We start from the raw sequence: 21,024 nt of genomic DNA, 5'->3' as shown, positions 1-21,024 counted from the left end.
CCTCTGACTGGAAAACCCCAGGCCTGGATGTAGTACCTAACTTTTGGTTAACAGTATTAACATCTTTGCACGAAGATTTAGCCATGAGTAAGAACTAGTTATATGCGTATCCCAAACAGACACCAGCCTGGCTAACAACAGGCAAACCTATGCTCCTACTTAAGACTGAACCTGCAAGTGATCCTAAAAATTATAGACCAATAACTTGCCTTCCAATGTATAAACTATGCAAGGAAATTGATGCTGACAGAGTTTATAGTCCTTTAGAAGAAAACTCAATTATGGCAGTAGAACAAACAGGCAAAAAAAGAAAGTCATATGGAACAAAGGGTCATTTGTTGTTAAAGTCATAGTGGAGAATTGTAAAAAGGGGAAGAATCTAAGTATGGCAAAGACTGACTACAAAAAGTATTTGATAGTATCCCACATTCATGGATAAAAGAGTGCTTATAAATGTTAAGCTACACCCTACACTGATCGACTACATTACAGTGACCATGAAACAGTGGCAGACCACTTTGCAATTAAGGCATGATAAAGGACAAATTATTATCCCAGGGATAAAAATTCAAAGGGGGACATTCCAGGGTGACTTCCATCACTGTTGCTATTTTGCCTTACTCTTAACCCATTAAGCTGTTTACTTGACAGCTTAGGCTATGGCTATAATTTGGTTCCAAAAAAACATGAACTGCTCATTAATACTGACAAAAAATGGTTGCCTTACCATGTGCTGATGATTGTAGGCTCCCTGTGGTGAATGGTCCTGGAAGAAGTTAAGCAAAAGGTAAGGATACTATCATCACAATGAACAGTAACACGAGGTTATAACTTTTTGCACTTTATACATCAATTAATGATACTTTTAACAAGAACTTGGATGACATGTCCACCACAAGCCCATGTGTAATCAACCAGAATGTGTTGTTAACTGTATCAGTCTACAACTATCCCCTCAAAAGAAAGTTAATGTTACACTGAACTTATGTATTGCTGTCAATATTTACAATTGAGATAGATAAGCTCACCTAGAAGCTCCTCTGAGGACATACTTGTCCTCCCTGAAACAGCAGCACCAACATCAATCACACGCTGTTCTGCAGTTTCCAGTGAGTTGTCTGGATCCCTGACAGTGAACAGAAATTCTTCATTTAGTGTCAGTGGTGGCTTTGTAGCAGCCCATCCTGGTAGCCATCTGCTCATGGGTCACTGCAGCTATTCTCCTCAAGCCAGATGAAATCCTGTCACTGGCCCTATGGCACACCTGTTCATATGTCCTGCTCTGGCCACCTAGTACTTTCACAGCAGCCACTATCTGCTGCCAAATTTGCATTCTGGCAGACATATCCCCACTTTCCCTCTCAAGCAGAATGGTACCATGTAACCTAAATGCTTCCACAATTACTTCATTCCCAGGGTCACTGAAGGGTGGGTTATGGGGATTGGGATGCCTGGGTACCATAGTCCTAGGTGACATAAAAGACAAAAGAAGGGTAATACACATAAGTATCACATAAATAAATGTCCTGCTTAGATATAACACATAACACTATTACCCACTGGAGAAACATAAAACAGTCAAGATATTCAAATATAAAAAAGAAAATTGTGTAGTTGTAACATATTACAATCACACACAAAGCAAGTTTGGATCCAAAACAAGAAGAGTAACAATAGGAAATTTTGTTTGTGCTAACACAGAAATGCAACTTGGCTCCCCCACCCCAAAAGAACAAGCAAATGACACATTTTGCTAACAAACCTTAAGTGAAATGCTAAAAGTGCTATCAAATAAACTGTCCCTGAAGCATTTACCACAGAGCCTTTCATTTTACGCAATTGCCAGTCATGTCTACTTGTATCCAGTACTCTCTTAGAGATGTGTATGGGCCATACTAGAAAGATAACACCCCTGTGTCATTGACAGTATATGATATTTACATTTCATGGAAATAACAATAGAAGACTATAAAGAGAAAAACAGCTGCAACATTAGCACTTGTGATGACAGTTAGTAAGGCTGTGCATCTGAGAAAGTAAAATGCCTTGACAGACATACTTATGCAATCAGTACACTTCTAAGAAATGCATACAGATAAAAGTAGGATTTGCTAATGCATATATATAATATATATATTTCTTACTGACATTTCAGCATATCATGTATATAGCTGAAAAATGCAAGCACATCTTAACAAGATCAGCTGTGCAGATACATCCCAAAGTAATATTTTCATCTGTGTTATCCACATAAACAAGTCTCCTCACCTTTGGTTCCCTAGCTACACGGTTCCCTTTTTATAGTGTAGATTCAGGGCTGTCAGCACAGTGAAGATGCAAATGAGGTGTGAACTCATAAGAATTTCTGAATCCCAAAGACGCTGCCCTGTCTCTGGAATAGACTTCCCATACATATCAAACAGAGTACTTCACTGACCTTCTTCAAGTGCAACCTTGATGAATGGATGGGAAACCACAACTTTGTCCCAAGGGTTCCAACTGTGTAAATTATTAACAGGGGTGGCAAGTGCTGACTGAGGTTTCTTTTTGGGATAAACTCTTAGCTAGGTTGTAAGGGCCCCAGGGCCATTATTCTAGTAACCTCCTATAATCCTATGAAATACTTGGCTCTCTGTAGGAGATGTACATAGTGCAAGCACTCTCTTAGTGTTTGTTGCTAAAGGATTGCAACTGTGAATGATTACTGGTAGGGATAATGAAAACACATCAGCAATTCAGACTCCCTTACCTCCAGTGAGTGTGTCAGCCAGGTTAGACTTACAAAGCATAGAAGTAATTGTATCAAAGTTTTAAATGTAAATAAGCAACACACATTTCACAGTTTCTGTTCAGTGACATCCAAACTCCCCTTCATTTCTTGACAGGTGTATATTACTGCCATTTAATATCCTCGCACATTTTAAGGACAATTATACAGAATGCCTTACAGAATGCATGTCTCAGATTACTGGTCAGATAAGACAAGATTGAGTAACAAACGTAAAGAGATAAGACAGAGCTGTATTTATGCAAGCAATAGTCATAAATGGTTGTGTGATCAGTCACACTACATGTGAGATTAATACATGTACAAACAACTTTCTTACATTTTGTTACTACTGTGGATGCTGTTGCATTTGGTTGTATGCACAATAATGTCCGTTCCCTACTGCAAAGCTATTTGTTTGGCAAAGATGGATAAGACACCCTTACTGTGTTTTGAAGGTTCATTGGACTGAGAGTCCAAACCTAGATCTGTGTAAAAATATTTCATGTGTGCCAACATACATTTTGTAGTGTTGTTTATTTAATAGATTTATTTTCCTCGTGTCTCTTAATTTTCTCTTTTTTAATGTCAGTGTTTGTATGGATGTGGCTTAGCAAAAACCAGGGAAATGGAGAAGCACAATGAATGTCATGTTTAGCTGTGCTTATCTTGTTTGCACGATGCTTAGCAGTGCGCAAACCTGGACTAGTGGCCCACACAGGAAGCAGATAGAACACCTACAGACAGGCCATAGACAGTGTAAAAGTCAAAAAGGATACATTTTTGCAATTTTTGCTTTCCATCACGCAACACCATTAAGCAACATTGTGAGGGGTTCTAATACAGGAAATTTCAGGCATTATTATTGTTGTTCCATTTCACATTAGATTAAATATCACTTATAAATCTTTACACATAATTATAAATAGTGGAGCTGATATGAATTATATGTATGAGTGATAAGACACCCTTACTCTGTTCAGGTTCAGATGTATGATTGAGGGTATACTGTCTACTATGTTTCTGTGAGTATAATACTGCTGTCTATGCTTGAATGGCCTTCACACTTAAATAAGACACACACACAATTGAATGCATATATAAGGACCTTGTCAGGTCACACACACACACATGGTTAACACCTCAATCTGTCATCTGTATTTATGAATGATTCATGACTATATCTGAGAAGCACTTTTTCTGTGGCAAATCAATGCTGTGGAAGAACTTGTTTTGTCCCTTATGCATAGGTTTGAATCCCGCACTGTAAAAAAACTATTTTAGCAGGGTATAAAGCCAAATGTGTCAGGTCAGGGCATGCATGCCCCCAGTGCATGTCAGTAAAGTTAAATCACCTGACAGTTACAGCAGCAGACACCCCTGAAACTAATGTCAAGTGTCAGATTCTCTTCTGATAGCTCATCTTAATATTCATTGCATAAATAATAAAGTTGCTCACCTGCATGCCCTTATAGATGTACAGTCTTTTGACTTCCTCTGTCTCACTGAAACATGGCTCAAGTCACCAATACAAGACAGTGTAGTTACTCCCCCTGGCTATGATATCCTGAGACTTGACCGTAATGCTAAGAAGGGTGGAGAAGTAGCTATACTATATAAAAATGGATTACAAGTTACCTTACTAGACCGCAAACTTGCCCTATCTAGTAATGCATAGAGAGTCTTATATCCAAGATTCAACTCAATAAATGTAAATCCATATATATCATCTGTATCGACCTTCCCCCAGGCAATAATACTAACACATTAGAAGCTATCCTCAGTTGGCTCTCAACCAGCTACCCACAAGAAACCATGATATTGGGTGACTTTAATATAAACTGGAATTCCTGTTCATCTGAGCAGCCTTCTACTCATATTAACCTATATGGTTTTACTCAAACCATCACATCCCCTACCAGAACCAATAAACTTAATATCAAAGAAAGCATCCTAGACTGGATTCTCACTAATAGTCACCAACAAACTTATAAAACAGGTACCCTCCCTGAAGATATAAGTGACCACTCACTCACCTATTTAATCAGATATAAGACTGAAACTCCCAACTCAACCATTTATAGGACAATAAGGGATAACAAAAACTTTAACCCTGATAGCTTCCAAACAGAACTTAGTGCCTGTAACTGGTCACCCCTCAAACATCTCCCATTAGATGATGCAGGCAAATACTTTAATTCAAAATACTTAGCAATTCTTGATTGTCATGCCCCAACACGCAAAATTAGAACCAGGACTAAACCAGCCCCTTGGCTCACCAAGACTACCAAACAAAAAATCCACCTAAGAAATAAACTATGGGCCAGCTGGTGGTCAACAAAAAGCCCTTCAGAACAATTATTGTTCAGACAGCTAAGAAATTAAGCAAAAAAAGCCATATTGTCTGACAAATGAAACTACTACTGCTAGCTTCAACAAACCCACCAAAATAATCCTCAAACATTCTGGTTAGGCATTAATAACCTCCTACACCAAAGCCGCTCAGGCACTCCTACTCCCTTAGGCTCTGATCACAACAATCCCATTCAAATAGCCAACTCTTTTAACACTTTTTTTACAGAAACCATTCAATCCCTAGCCAACCAACTATCTCCTAACTCCACATCCTCTATGCCTGCCATCTCCTATAGCCCCCCTCTATTTCATTTTCAACCAGTTCCCACATCCCTTGTCTATAACCTTATTCAGAAACTTAAACTCACCACTCTTTCTGCAGACCTACTACCTGCAGAATACCTGCAAAAAGCAGCAAAAACCATAGCCTACCCCATATCCATCCTCATTAATAGAACTATTTTGGAAGGAATCATCCCATCAATCTGGAAAGTTTCTCACATTATCCGCCTGCATAAAGGTGGTAATTCCAAAGAGTTTTCCAACTACAGGCCCATAGCCATATTATCCCCTTTGGCAAAAGTAATGGAGAAATGAATTCATAAGCAACTTTTAAGCCACCTACTTGAAAATAATGTATTAGCCACCTGTCAACATGGCTTCAGACCATTTCATAGCACCACCTCTGCTCTCTTATCCTTTACTGACTGCATTCATAGAAATCGTAATAATGACACTCTACCCTCAGCCCTCTTTATTGATGTGTCAAAAGCCTTTGACATGGTTAACCACCACCTCCTCATAAACACACTTATAAACCTGTCATTGGATGCTTTTGCTATACAGTGGTTCCAATCCTACTTAAATAACAAGCAACAGGCTGTACTATGAGCAAATATCTTATCTTCCTGCCTCCCATTTGCCATAGGTGTCCCTGAAGGCTCAATATTGGGTCCTCTCCTCTTCTTCATCTTCACAAATGACCTCCATTCTGTAATTCCTCAAGCTACCTGTATCCAATATGCAGACGACTCCACACTTATATGCTCAGCCACTTCCTCATCAGAACTTCAGTCCCTAACCCAAAACACCATTAGTATAGTTGAAAATTGGCTTCTATACCAAAGTCTTATCTTGAACCCTAACAAAAACAAAAATGCTACTATTCACCCCTACCCATAGAGCCTCCCTACTTAACTTTACTGTTACTTCTAGCAATGGAACTATAATATCTCCTGATCCTACTACAAAACTACTTGGGGTACCTATTGATAATAACCTCACCTTTGAGCCTCATATTAATAACACTATAGAACCAGTGAACAAAAAATTAGGTTCCCTCTACAGGATCAAAACCTTTCTGACTCCACTAGCCAAGACAACTATAGCCCGTACCCACCTTATCTCCACCCTACTATATGCCTCGCCTATCTATACTAAATTATATAAAAGCAACCTGATTAAACTGTCTACCTCCTACGACAATATTGCCAGATTTGCAGCTGAGTCCTCCTATAGGACCCATCATTGTATCAATCTGAATCAACTAGGCTGGTTAGAATTGCCAATTCTAATACTTTTCAGCCAACTAACAATAGTCCATAAGATCCTGTATCAACCTACAAATACACCGATACTCAATACCCTAATCACCCCCTATAATAATCTCAAAACCCTACGCTCATCTAACAAATTACTAGTACAAATAGCTAAATCCAATAATTCAGCTGGTGACACATTGTTCCCTAATACAGTGGGTAAAACCTGGAACAGCCTCCCTAATCACCTAACCTCCCTAGTCTCAGCTAACCTATTTAAAAGCAAACTAAAACCCTACCTTAAATCACACTGGTTATGCCCCTGTGTCAACCCAGACAAACTACCAAACCCTTCCCTCGACACCTATCTTCTCATGAGTATAATCTTGTGTCTTCTCTATTGATAATAACGTTAATGTGACTATACAGCGGACTAATGTCCTGTACATATTTTGAATGATCTCTATTGATAATAAAGTTAATGTGACTACAGCGGACTAATGTCTTGTACATATTTTGATTGATTATCCATAGCCATCTTACACTAGGACTTCTGGTGAGACTTTACAGAATAAGAGTGTCCTTGTACATACTTTGTATGAATATCCATTGCTGTTAGACGCTAGCATTTTTGTGTGACATTTGTGTGTGTGACTTCATAATTAATAGGGTCTTTGACATATTTTATCAGGAATATGCAAAACTGTTTGCACTTGGATTTTTCGTATTCAAATGCTAAATCCTATGAAATGTAATGTATGCCTAAGCTTTGTAATGTACCAATGCCTTTGTATATACCATTGTGTTTACAAACATTTTGATGTAAGTGGAGCTTTTGCCCCTGGGCCTCCACTGAAAATGGACATATATCCAGTTGGACTAGCCCGGTCAACAAATGTAAAATAAAAATAAAAATAAAATAAAGATTAACCTTCCAATATCAAAAGTTTCTTTCCTCTCTGTTTGGCACTGTTGCTCTCCACTTAACATTGCACAAACATGGTTGGCATAGTTTCTCAGGTTTGCTAACTACCAGTAAAAGTGATAGGAACTGGCAGGAAATCATTATTTGCTATTGCTATTGCTTTGGGATTAGACATGTCTGGTGTTAGAGGAGAAGGTGCCCGATTTAGGATGTAGAGGTGGGGTATTCAGGAGTCCAGAATATTTATTGGACTTCTTGTAAAGCACCACAGCTAAATGTTTCTGCAGGGGTACTATTCTGGCTCCCAGTACAAGTCTGAGACTTGAAATAGTATGGCCAAATGTGACTGGCATTCCATGCACTGGAGAACAGTGTTAGCACCACTTCAGCGGCCTAAAAAGGCACGAGCGATACATTCAACCAGTCATTGGATGAGTTTCAAACTAGCAACATCCCACAGTTGTGTAAATAAGATAATAAAGAGAATTTATAGTGCGTAGAAAGCTAAATATAGGCAAGACTGGAATGCATAATACTCTTCTGTTTTTTTTCTTTTCACGGCTAATCCTGAAATAGTGGCAAATAGGCAGGCTTATACTTATCATCAGGAGAGACTGAAGGAAGCAACTGGTATGTATGAAGCACAAGAAAAGTATTATTGTAGCTTTAAAAATTAAAGAAACATTTCTTTTTTCTTTTCTATACAATATTAGCAAAGTAAGCATGCATATCCTAATCGTACCAGCAAGTGTGCATCCATAAGTCTGTAGCACAAACCAACATTAGGAGTCAGGTGTAAGACTGTAGTCAGAGGTTGTGGCTTCAAATATCATGAGTAACAGCTATACAATACTGCAATTCTTTAATAATATTACATTAATTTAAAGTCTGTACAAGTGGCATAAATGACCTGCTATCTGTAATCTGTATAACTGGATCAAGCATATGTGCAATATATGCACATTGCAAGGATTACATTGAACAATCCATAATAGACTGCCCATACATGTCAAGCAGAGTGCCTCTTCAAAAGGACCTTGATGATTGGATGGGAGATAGGAAATTCACCCTGGGGATCATGTCAGTCGCCCTGCTAGACAGGGGTCTAGAGACGTAAATATTATGGGAAGAAATATCCAGGGAATTGTTATGTCTAGGCTTGTATAGGCCCTAGGGCTGATAGCCTAGTACCAGCCTATGAACCTATTATAGTTTGTAGTTGTTAGGAAGCATGCTTAAATGTAATACATCAGATAAAATGATTGTATAATTGTGATAATGCATTGTATGTTACATATGACTGTACTAATTTTATCTATTTTTTCTCTCACCCCAACTCTTATCTCTTTTTTTATTTTCTATTATGTATTGTCAAAATGTCTCCATGTCATCCATCTGTAACAAAGCACTAAATGCTTCAAAGCACAGTGTGGTAGGCCATGAACTACTTGTGTCCTCAGGTAGCACTACCCCAGCAGCTGGTGCTGTGGTACCCTCTGGGAGTATTGGTGGAGGTGGGGACTTCATCATCCACCAGGAAATGCCAGGGTTGGTGCGTAGGATCATCCACAATTTGTGTACGCCTATGCCAGATGGAGAAGCTGCTGTCCCTCGTGGTCCATAGGAGGAGAAGACATCAAGCAGTCCAGCGGCCAGTGGAGTAAGGGGACAGTGATGACAGTCCTGCAGGTGAGGACTAGATTCTTGCTGTCTCCATCAATGAAGGGCATGAGCTTGTGTTGTCCCCTCCCTCACCCTAGTCATGGTGTCCCCCAACCTTTTTTGTCCCTTATTGTCCCTGTGTCTTGTCTTGCTTGTCCTGTTTGTTTGCAGTTGCTTCCTCACCTACCCAACTTTCCTGACTCAGAAATACCAAAGTCCCTTACTCAGCCTTCCTCTCTTACTGAATTAAAAAAATGGGCACCTTTCCCATTACAAAAATATATTGTCCCATACATAGCTTTCTATCTCGCATGCATGTCTTCTTAACACACTTGATTTGGTCCATTTGGCTATAAAACATGATTGTGTTGTTGGCACCCCTCTTTATGAAGGTGACAGTCCAAATTCAGCTTATATTCTGTACATATTTTAATTTTACACAGTTGACAAAATGGATAGCTATGGTTCTTTCCTACCTCCCTCCTGCACATTTCTATACTGCTTTCCCTTTGTTCTTCCTCCTGCTTGCCCCTATTTAACCACTTTCCTATATACCCCATTTTAATACCTATAATCTGGTCAAAAAATAGAATCACATACAACACATGTAAGTACTAAAAAAGCCAATGGAGCCCTTCACATTTTGGCCTCTGTGTTTGTTCAGAGTTTGGCATCATGTGTCAATGCCAAACAATGGTGAACAGCTCTCTCTTGGTGTGGTTACCTCCATGCAATGCCGCTTAACCACACTGTGCTATGTCAACACAGAGTAACACACAGTGAAGGTAGTGCAAAGTATACTTTGATTGCATTACCACTACTTATTTAAAAGTATTACATACACCTGGATTTGAACCCTATATCATCTGGGCTCAAAAACAAATATGTCAATGCATTTACACCTGCTATCACAGAGTCAGCTAAGCAACAGGTGTGTTTCATACACTCAATAACAACTCTCATAATTTTAACAATGAGCCTCGCATTTGTGCACTACTTAACTATGCATAAACAGGAACAGCATTAGAAATGTGTATTTCTCATGTGTAAACACTTTGCCAACCATCTCTCAAACCCGCTGGTCAGCGGTGTGCTATGCAAAGTAGACAATAGCATGTATTTATTTTTGTTTACTGTCCATTTAGTGTTCATGGCATGAAACTACATGTGGAAATTGAAAATAAATGAAGTGCCTATTTAAGAAAATGGCACATATTTACAATGCAGTCATCTGTTACCCCAAAAGCATTGCAACTCTGGTCTCTCAGTACTTGTTCACAAATATATCAACTACACTACATAAATTAATAACAAAGGTTGTGTTATATACCATGCACATCCTTAAAATGACAATACACATTCAGATTTTCCAATACTTGTAGTAATGTGGACACCTATTTGGATATAGTTTGTAAAGCTGTCTCTTAAAGTATACCTGCACATTGCAACACAACCACCAAATAGTACACATTACACACTCATCAGTCTGGCAACATGCGTAACTTGAAATATCTTGACAGCTGAACATGCTTGCAAATCCATTTCATGCAGGTCTCATAGCAACTTCTCTCCAACATCCAGTGCTGATGTCATCCACTCTAAGTTATCCTACAGCCTTGTAAAAGTCATAATTGTGCTGTGGCACGTGCTTAAAATATTGTGTTCTGTAGTCTGTGTACTTAAGTAGGTAGGAGTACTGTTCTCACTACAGTCAACTGGGAGGTGTGTGTGTGTGTGTGTGTGTGTGTGTGTGTGTGTGTGTGTGTGTGTGTGTCTAGTCAGAGGAGCATACGTGTGTATCTGATAGTTACCACTCCAATCCCATGGATTGCCAATATTGTGACATTTGCACTTTCCTACACATCACTTTCATACAAGCCTCCCGACGTCTTCTCTCCAACATCCAGTGCTGATGTCATCTATTATAAGTTGTTGTGCAGCCTTGTGAAAGTCAGACATGTGCCATGGTGCTTGCATAAAATATTGAGTTCTTTAGTCTGTGTACTTAGGTAGGTAGGGGTTCTGTTCTCACTACAGTCAACTGGTGTGTGTGTGTGTGTGTGTGTGTGTGTGTGTGTGTGTGTGTGTGTGTGTGTGTGTGTGCATGTGTTTGTGCATGTGCTTGACATTATAGACAGTATTTTACATCAGCATGTGGAACACTGCTATTACCATCTTACTCTCACCAGACTCTGCTGATGTCATCAGCTATAGCTGATTTGCAGATGTACAGTATTCCCATCAGGGCAGGATCAGTGACTGGCCATAGGCCAGGCACAACTCACCTCATTTTGCACAATACAGATTACAGTGACAGGGCTGTCAGTCTATCCACATATGTCATGGCATAGATTGTAGGCCCTCCATTTTATTAGTGAGTAATCACTGTGGTCTCTCCCGCTGCTGCAGGTGTCTGATGAGGTACACGCAAAAGGAAACATTATACTCTATTAGTGTTCTGATGAGATTCGAGTACAGTGCTGTTATATCATGCTCAGATCTGGATAGGATGGCCTAACGTTTGATGTGCATGATGTAGCCTTTCCATACCATTGTGGAGACTTAGTGGTCGAAGTTCAGATTGCTATCTATGTGTGTTCCCAGGTCTTGCACCACTGGGTTCTTGCATAGGGGACTGTTGTCAATGTTGTAATTAGTGGGGAATTCCGCTTTTCAGAAGGCCAAAATAATGACATATCTTGCATGTATTTGTAGACCGTTTGGCTTTGGCACAAATCATTTGTCTGTGTTTGCCCCTCCCATAGTATGTTGCTATCATATTGCACCCAATATGCAATAATCAGTAAACCTGGTAAGCCAAAGGCCATATACTTTAGCTTTGACTGTCAAGAAAAAAATTCCATACAGTAAAGGGCCCAGCACAGATCCTTGGGGAATGCCAGTGGTGACAACTCTACTGGTAGAGGTTGATTCACCAACTTTCACAGTATATGTTCTGATGGTGAGCCAGTTGGTTTACCATCTAGTGGCATAACAGATAATCTTCAACTGGGAGAGATTCTCAATGATACCTGAGTGGGGGATTGTGTCTAAACTCTAAGCCAGATCAAGACAGGCAGTATGAACTGTCATGTTCATCCATATCTATCACATAGAATCAATGGGCTGTGAGAACATGACAGATTGCCTATAGCATGACTAGCACATAGACCTACCTGACAGGGTTGGATACACACTTCAACAAACCCTCCAGATGGACTATGTTCCTATAGAAGGGTATACATCAACATGCATCCATCTGAGTTGGGGGAGGACAGCATCTGATGCATGCATGTACAGACACTTCCTGACTCTACTCATCTGTGAGGTAGACCAACATGTCATCATGGACCTTTTCTAAATGGACACTAGTAATACCCTGGCTGTGTGCAAAAGACATGTGTGAGTTTTTAATGCTACATCCATGTCTGTTACATCTGTTAGAAGTCCTCAATGAGGTCATCAAGGACATGCATTATGACAGCACTATCATCCTGTGGAATTTGACCAGGCTAAGAATTTGACACAAATCCACATTGAGATATGCAGTCAACACTGTCAGTTGTGGACATAAACACCTACATCACCAACTAGCTAGACCACTGGATCACATATGTGGCATCTAAATATGTTAAAATGTTGAAGTGACCTATATCTCAGGTCCAGCGATCAGGTCCATACATCAGGGCCATCTGCTAGGCCCTTTTCTGTCCATTACATCCTGTGTCCAAACAGCTGTCTGAAGGACTACAGATTGTGGGCAATCATCGACTCCAGTTGTGATATTAGTATAATACAGAAAGTATCAACACATACTAAAGATTGCTGCCACAGCCATGACAACACATGAGATGTAACAAAGACATGGGGGGATTTGTTACATTATGAAAACAAATACACAGCCCAAGGATAATGTATATATCACACTCTATAATCAGACCAACTGATATGTGACCTGTGTCCTGGGGTATATGGTATGTGGAATGTCCACCAGCATGTGGCCACAGTGGTGGTTACTCCTTAGTATGTAACACAATTACTAAGTATGCGCAGGACATCAACATCAAAGGCCATAATGTCTCCATAGGTCACAGTCTTCATCACACCAATAACTGAGTCCAGTGCACCCTTCTTCATGTACCTGCCTACACATCTTCCAGTGATGTATAACTGAAGTGTGCTATCTTTGTTGTAGTGAGCTGTCACACATCTTTGGCCATACCTAGGTATTCTTTTTGTTACATAAACATTAGTTTCTGATGGTGCAAAACTTCCAGAAAGGTGTTATACCAGATGCATGTGTGATACCTGTTCTGGTGATGCACACATACATGCATAGCTGTTTGACAACATAAATGACATGGGATACATTCATGACAGTGTGGATTGTACCATATATATCTGCCATGCACACCAGTCAACTAGCCTGTAGTGATCAGAATGCCACATACAGGTATAGCAGTGTCCCTCCTAACACCTCCAGCAGATGTTACAGTGTCAGGACAGTGTACTTGATTACCCTCTTAGATTGCTATGTCACAATAGTTGTACAAGTGTGTTCATGCAGAACCATCTATGATCACTCAGAATCACATATGTTATATAACAGATATGGGATTACTTGTGGTATTTTTCTGATATCGTCCATGATTGTGCATGCTTTTTCTACTGTTGTCCATGAGCCTGTAACTGTGTCCCACTTGTTTGAAACCTTTGTTGACATTACAGTCATATTCAGCCAAATCAGTTTATACAGCTTCACAATATGCACCCAACCCCAACTGTATATAACATCCTGATAAATATCCTCTCCATTGTTCATGTCAGGATGCTTATATCACAAAGACATAGACATCTTCTGCATTGTTATGTCACCTTGTCTGACAGTCACATAATATGCATTTTTACTGTGTAGTCCGTACTGTACCATGTCAATATGTGATTAATTTTCCTGCCACAACTGTCTTCCATTTACATGCCCTGATCTGCTGTACATTACAATGTTTCACCTGTCCTCTTTCCCTGTGTCCATTCCTACAATTCATCTGTATGTCCCTATTCAATGAACACACTTCCCCTGACTGTTTACTTTACATGGCAGTCCATGTCCTCTTACAGATCATTTACACAACTTTTGTACAGAATGCCTGGAATAGGACACTGTAGACACTGTAAAGTGTTTGGACCATACACATTTCTATATGATAAACCCTGGTATTCATTGTGACATTCTGAGCAATCCTTATAAGCTAGTTTGCTCTTAGGTAAACAGGTTTGCTATCCATGTTGCTTTACACAGTTTCCTGGCCAGCAACACTGTTGGCAGCTATGAAACTGCATTTGTTTTTCATTTAAATGTGGTGCATGGCATGGATATGTAATCACTTCTGTGGCTCAGCTCGCAAACACATAAACTCCATTATAGGCTTTGCGCGAACCCTATGCACGATTTATTGAATCCCACTGATGATCTAGATCTAGATCTATTTTAGGGTTTTCTACTCAGACCTCAATTGCTGTGAGAGAATACCTCAGGCTTTTGGGTCTCATGGCTTCTGTGATTCACATGATACCCCTGGCAAAATTATTTTTAATTTCTCCAAGTCTTTTGGGTTTCTAACACCATGACGAGAATGGAGCCCATTCCTAAATCAAAGTATAAATAAAGTTCATGAAATTAGTATTGTTTCAATCTTTGATGTCAGCCAGAAGTGCTCTTTGCAGCACCCACAATGTGCACAGTAATGACTCCTTCTCCAATTCCTATGGAGTTGCAAGTATTGGTAATATATTGAAATATGATTGTAGATTCTTTTTTTATAAGACCCATTGCTCCTACTACTATTGAAACTGTCTGGGTGTCTTTCTTCCACATTGCTTAAATTTCTGCCTGTAACTCCTGATATTTCATGACTTTATGTCTGTCTGTAAGCAAGACACTGTAGTCACTGAGTGTAGTGATTTCATTGATCAGTGCTTCTTTTGTCTTCTTCTCATGGACCACTATATCTGATTTTCTGACATCTGTCTTTTGAATTGTTGGCAATGGGTGATCCCACGTGATGTTGACTTCATTGTTTTCTATGATGCTTTGTGGCTCATATTTCCAGTTTTTTTCAGCCACTTCAGTATTATAATGTTTGCATAATTCCCAGTGCAACAGTCGTGCCACATTATTATGCCTTTCACTATACAGTCTTTCAGCCATTAGTATGTCACAACCAGCAACAGGGTGTGCAACTGTTTTCAGTTCTGTTTTACAAAACCTACATTTGCCTGTTTCTCCCAAATGTTCAATGGACTTTGTAAACAAATGTGTACATAGCCCACTGTGTTGGGCTGCCATTATTAACTTTTCATTTTTTGGTTTGAATTTGCCTCTCCTTAACCATTCCTGTATTTGATCCCGATCAGTATGGGGTTCTTCCAGGAGTTGTCTATACTTGCAACTATATTTATGCATTTTCCCCATTTCTTGCCTTTTCATCCGTTCCTTCACCTTTTATGCTTTTATTTGTTTTTTGGCACATTTAGTTGCTGCCTGATTTTTATCTACTTCTGGTTTGATTTCCATTCCTGCTTGACAATGATATGCGTTTGCTAGACTAAGCAGGGAAATCAGCTTAGATTTATTCTCCTTATGTTTCAAAACTTATACTATGTTTGGGTCTTGTGAGGTTAGCAGATATGTGTGCAGTCCCATGACTGCAGATCTATACATGTAGGCCCATACCTCCTTCAGAACGGGGAATGTATAATCTTGTCATGTACTGATTTTTATAAATCATTTGATGAGCATGAAGCATCCTTTTTGTTTTCCTATCTAATCTATCCAACATCTTTTGGGGCCAGTCAATCACTTCAAAACTGTAAGTTAGGACAGGAAGAGCAAATTGGTTTATAGCTTGAATTTTATTCCTAGATGTCAATGTTGTTTTCAGGATTAATTTGTCTTCTAAAATATTCCTTACTGAGTTTTATTCACGTTCATGTTTTATTGATGATCCTTCATAAATTCCCAAATATTTATACACTCCCTCTTTCTCAAGTTCTTTTATTTCACATTCTTGACCCAAATTGATGTTTTCTTGGTGCTGCAGCTTTCCTGCTTTAAAGATTGCTTTTGCACATCTATTAACACTAAATGATATTCTTGTATCATTAGAAAACATTTAGATTATTTGCAGTTGTGCTTTCAGTTCCTCATCTAATGAGCTATACAGTTTTAAATCATTGACAAAGAGAAGATGAGAAGTCGTTACACTTTATTGTTTTCTAGGAACCAAATTATAGCCATGGTCTAATCTGTTAAGTAGACAGCTTAATGGGTTAGAGGCAAGACAGAATAGCAGCAGTGACAGAGAGTCACCCTGGAATATGCCCTTTAGATTTTTATCCCTGGAATAATAATTTGTCCTTTATCATGGCTTAATTGCAAAGTTATCTGCCACTGTTTCATGATCACTGTGATGTAATCAATCAATGTAGGGTGTATCTTACACATTTTTAAGCACTTCTTATCCATTAATGTGGGATACTGTCAAATGCTTTTTTGTCATCAATCCATGCCATACTTAGATTCTTCCCCTTTTTACAGTTCTTCACTATGACTTTATTTAGCAACAAATGATCCTTTGTTCCATATGACTTTCTTTTATTTCCCTTTTGTTCTATTGCCATAATTGAGTTTTCTTCTAAATGACTATAAACTCTGTCTGCATCAATTCTAGTGTATAGTTTATATGTCATCAGGAAGGCATGTTATTGGTCTATAATTTTTAGGGTAGCTTGCAGGTTCACTCTTAAATAGGAGCATTGTTTTTCCTGTTGTTAGCCAGGTTGGTACCTGTTTGGGGTGCGTATATAAATAGTTCTTACTCATGGCTAAATCTTCATGCAGAGATGTTAATACTTTTAGCCAGAAGTTAGGTACTACATCTGGGGCTGTGGTTTTACAATTATAGGTTTTTCTTAACTTTGTTTCAGTCTCTCTGGCTGTTACTTCATCCCATTTCGTATCCTGTACCTTTGAACATCTTATTCTTTCTTTTACTTCTTCTATCCATTCAGCATCTTTGCTATGTTCCACATGATCTTCATAGATACTTCTACAAAATGTATCTATTTCTTCTTTTTGGGGTGGCCTTTCAATTCCTTTTGCCTTGTTTCTTCTCCATGTGACAAAGATACAGTGGTATCTGAAGTCTCTTTCATCCCAGCACCAACATCCTTAGTCTTTTCAAATCACATTGCTGGAGTTTGTCAGAAGAGAAATCACTTGGTGAAGACAACAGAAATCCCAAAATTCATGTCTCCCTGTCTCCCCCCATGTTCCAAAGGGGTCTGTTCAGTTTTTGTGAAGGTCAGAAGAAGGAGCAACCTATGCCAAAACAGACTATTTCCAAATTCTTTTCTAAGGATATTACCCTTTGTTATACTCACAACAATACTATTCTAGGCAGGGCCAAGGCCCACTCTACCAGGGCCCTGGCTTCATCTATGGCTTTTTGGAAAGGGATGGATTCTAGAAGCAGCAACATGGTCTTCTGTACATACATTTACAAAGCACTATATGTTTGATTCCTTCTCTAAGTCTAGATCAGGCTTAGAAAAGACGATTCTCCAGGCGCTCCTGGACTCTGCACCTTCTATCTCATAAATATAGTAAGTTAGGGTAATCTACTCATATAGCTAAGGCTACTGCAGCATATATGATGAACATAGTACAGTTGTGTAATTAAACTTGCCATAACCTATTAGATGTTCAAATGATCACTGCTGCAGTAGGTGCTTCACCCCTCCATTCCCCCTTTTTTATGTATGTTGTTTATGCCATGATGTGGTTGTTTATTTTTCATTCTTCCTAGCATTGTCCTTTTGGGGTTGAGCCTCCCTCTCACTGATGGTAGGAAAGCCCTGAAGGGCTTAGTGCCAAAATCTGTCTTTGAGTCAGCTCCATTCAAGCTGTCTGACAGTTTGGGAGCATGGAAGGTGCCTTGAAGCTTAGGAAGCTAGGCAGCTAGCTGTTGCATCCTTTGCAGGATATAACCCATATAGCTAAGGCTACTGCAGCAGTGATCATTCGAACATCTACTGCTATGGTAAGTTTACTTACACACTGTACTTTCTATCTGATATATTGTCATACATTTCCCTTTTTCTTTCTACTATCCATGGTAAGTCTCAAACCTACATCTTACTGATTGAAATCCTAAGACATTAACCATTAGACCCTTTTTTTCAAACACCTTTATTGAATTATCACTTGTGACATAGACAAATTAACATTCATATAAAACTAATCAAACTATATTAACATAAACATTATACTTCACATATATTGCTATATATCATATAACCTAAGCAATATTACATAAATTATTCAATTCCTGTCTTTTTTTTAAACAAGACACATTTTTATTAAACCATCACTTACTACATAGGGAATCATACATTTATATAAATGAAAACAAACCACACCAACACAATCCTAGTTGCAAGCATTTTACATTACAGACCATACTGAAAAACTCCCATTTGCAAACATTATGCATCACTTATAATCTAACCAATCTTTCTCACTCAAACATTACATAGCTCATTTAAGTCCTGGCACCTATTAAACTTCATTCCTCCCTTGTATGCATTGTTCCCCCAATTCTCATTTTTTTCCTATGTATTTGCTCCTACCCTTTTCTAAAGATCTCACTTCCAGTTGTTTTGTATGTAACTACATTCACTGCTTCCAGTATAGTTAGTTTAAATTTTGATTTTTATTTTCTAGTAATTGCTTTTTTGGCAGCCACCGTTATTAAACGGGTTTGCACTCTTTGTTAAATTCTAAGGAGAAAAAATGGATTATTAAGTTAGGTGGTTTATTTCCACCAGGGCTTAATGAGCAATTTTAGGTTAACCAATCATGTTTCTTTTTGTGTTATTTTAAACAACAGCACTTGATTTGATTTCATTACACTGAGAAAGGCTGTGTGTGGATTGCCAGCCGAAACTGGTCTGTTCCCTTGTTGTTTAACTAATAAATTATTTCACCAGGACACAGTTTGCTGGCTCTATTTTTTATTTTGGATTTCACTTGACAATTTTGGGCCATGCAATTGCACTCGCGCAGGAAGTACCTGAATTTTGTTGCACAACGTCTCACATCCTGCTGGGAGCCTGTTCGCCTGGTGCAGTCTGTGGATTATTCTACAGTCCAAACTTTTTCATTTGGTTGGTTTTCCTGATTATCTTCATGCTCCATTGGTTTGGTGTTCACTCGTTTATATTGTCGCTCAACTAATTTTATGGTTTTCCATTGGATATTTTGCTTTGGGACTTGTATATGGCTTTGGTGAACATTGCGTGTTGGAACCATACCATCGCCTCATGGTCCTACATTTTACATACCTGTTTATTACGAGGTTATTTTTCATCATCATATATTAATCTCATCGTATTTTGGAATTTATATTTCTAAACTGTTTATTGGATGTGCACCGTCCATGACTTTATCCAATGTATGACTTGGCGACTGCCATATTTGGATACTAATTTTTCCTTTTCGGATTATACAATTTATTTATACAATTTAATTATGGACATATTGTTTTCAAGGTTATGGGTTTTTACCTAATTTGATGTTCTTGGATGCTTGTACATTTTGGGGACCATCTGTTACACCATCTGATGAAACGGGACTTTATGATAAGTACTGTATAACGTTTTTATATATTGTTTGTTCTAGTTGGACATATTACGTCTGTGTTACTTTAGACACAGAACATAATTACTGAGGCATTAATAGTCGTGTTGTTTTTAGGACCACACTCGATACCAGGTTTATTGTTCTACATATTATCGGATGCTTTAATGATTATCTTTCTTAGGCTATTACTATTTTTGAACATGGGCATTTTTAACTGTTCGTTACCCAATTGAATGTGGTGCTTTGTAAAAAATATTTTTTTGGTCACGTTCATGCTTATGCATCTAATTTTATGTTTTTGGATGCTTGAATATTTTGGGACCATTTGTTGTACTTCCTGATGAAACGGGACTTTATGACAAGTACTGTACAACGTTTCCTATCTATGGTCTATTCTATCTGTACATACCACATTCGTGTTTTGAGATTTGAATCTGTGATTTAAAATACTAAACAATAATTATTGAGGCATTAACAATTGTGTTGTTTTTAGAACAACACTCTATACACTATGTTTATTGTTTTATACACTATATGATGATTTAACTAATTGCCTCCATTAGGCCAGTTACTATTTGGACTACGGGTAATTTTAATTGTTTACTACCCAATTGAATGTGGTGAATTGTTTAAATTCTTTTCTACGTTTATGCTTTATGGGAAATTCATTTCCCTTACCATGTTTTGATAATTGTGTTCCTTTGACCAACTTAGAATCTGATATTTTGATTCTTTTATTATAGTTACTACAGTTATTATTTAACTATATAGACCAATGTTTTTAATGGGAGCATTATATTCTATTTTTTGTTTCCAACTTAATCTATTGGCCTTCTACTAACACTACCAATGATAGTCAGTGGTATCATGTTTTGAAATTTGGGCTAGATTGCAGATATCATTAGACAATCTTATTGGGCCCAATTTGACAATGTGTTAGGTTTTCTTTTGATGGAACAATACCCAGGTTTATTGTTACTATAGGCCTTGACCAGTCTGGGCATTGGTATTGTTTACTTCGGCAATATTATATTATATATATATTTGAAAATTTTTTAGTCTCCTCTGTTTTTCT

Source organism: Protopterus annectens, chromosome 4.part0 (assembly GCF_019279795.1).
Source record: "Protopterus annectens isolate FY-2018-M chromosome 4.part0, PAN1.0, whole genome shotgun sequence".
Lineage (NCBI taxonomy): Eukaryota > Metazoa > Chordata > Ceratodontiformes > Protopteridae > Protopterus > Protopterus annectens.
This window is presented reverse-complemented; position numbering follows the sequence as displayed.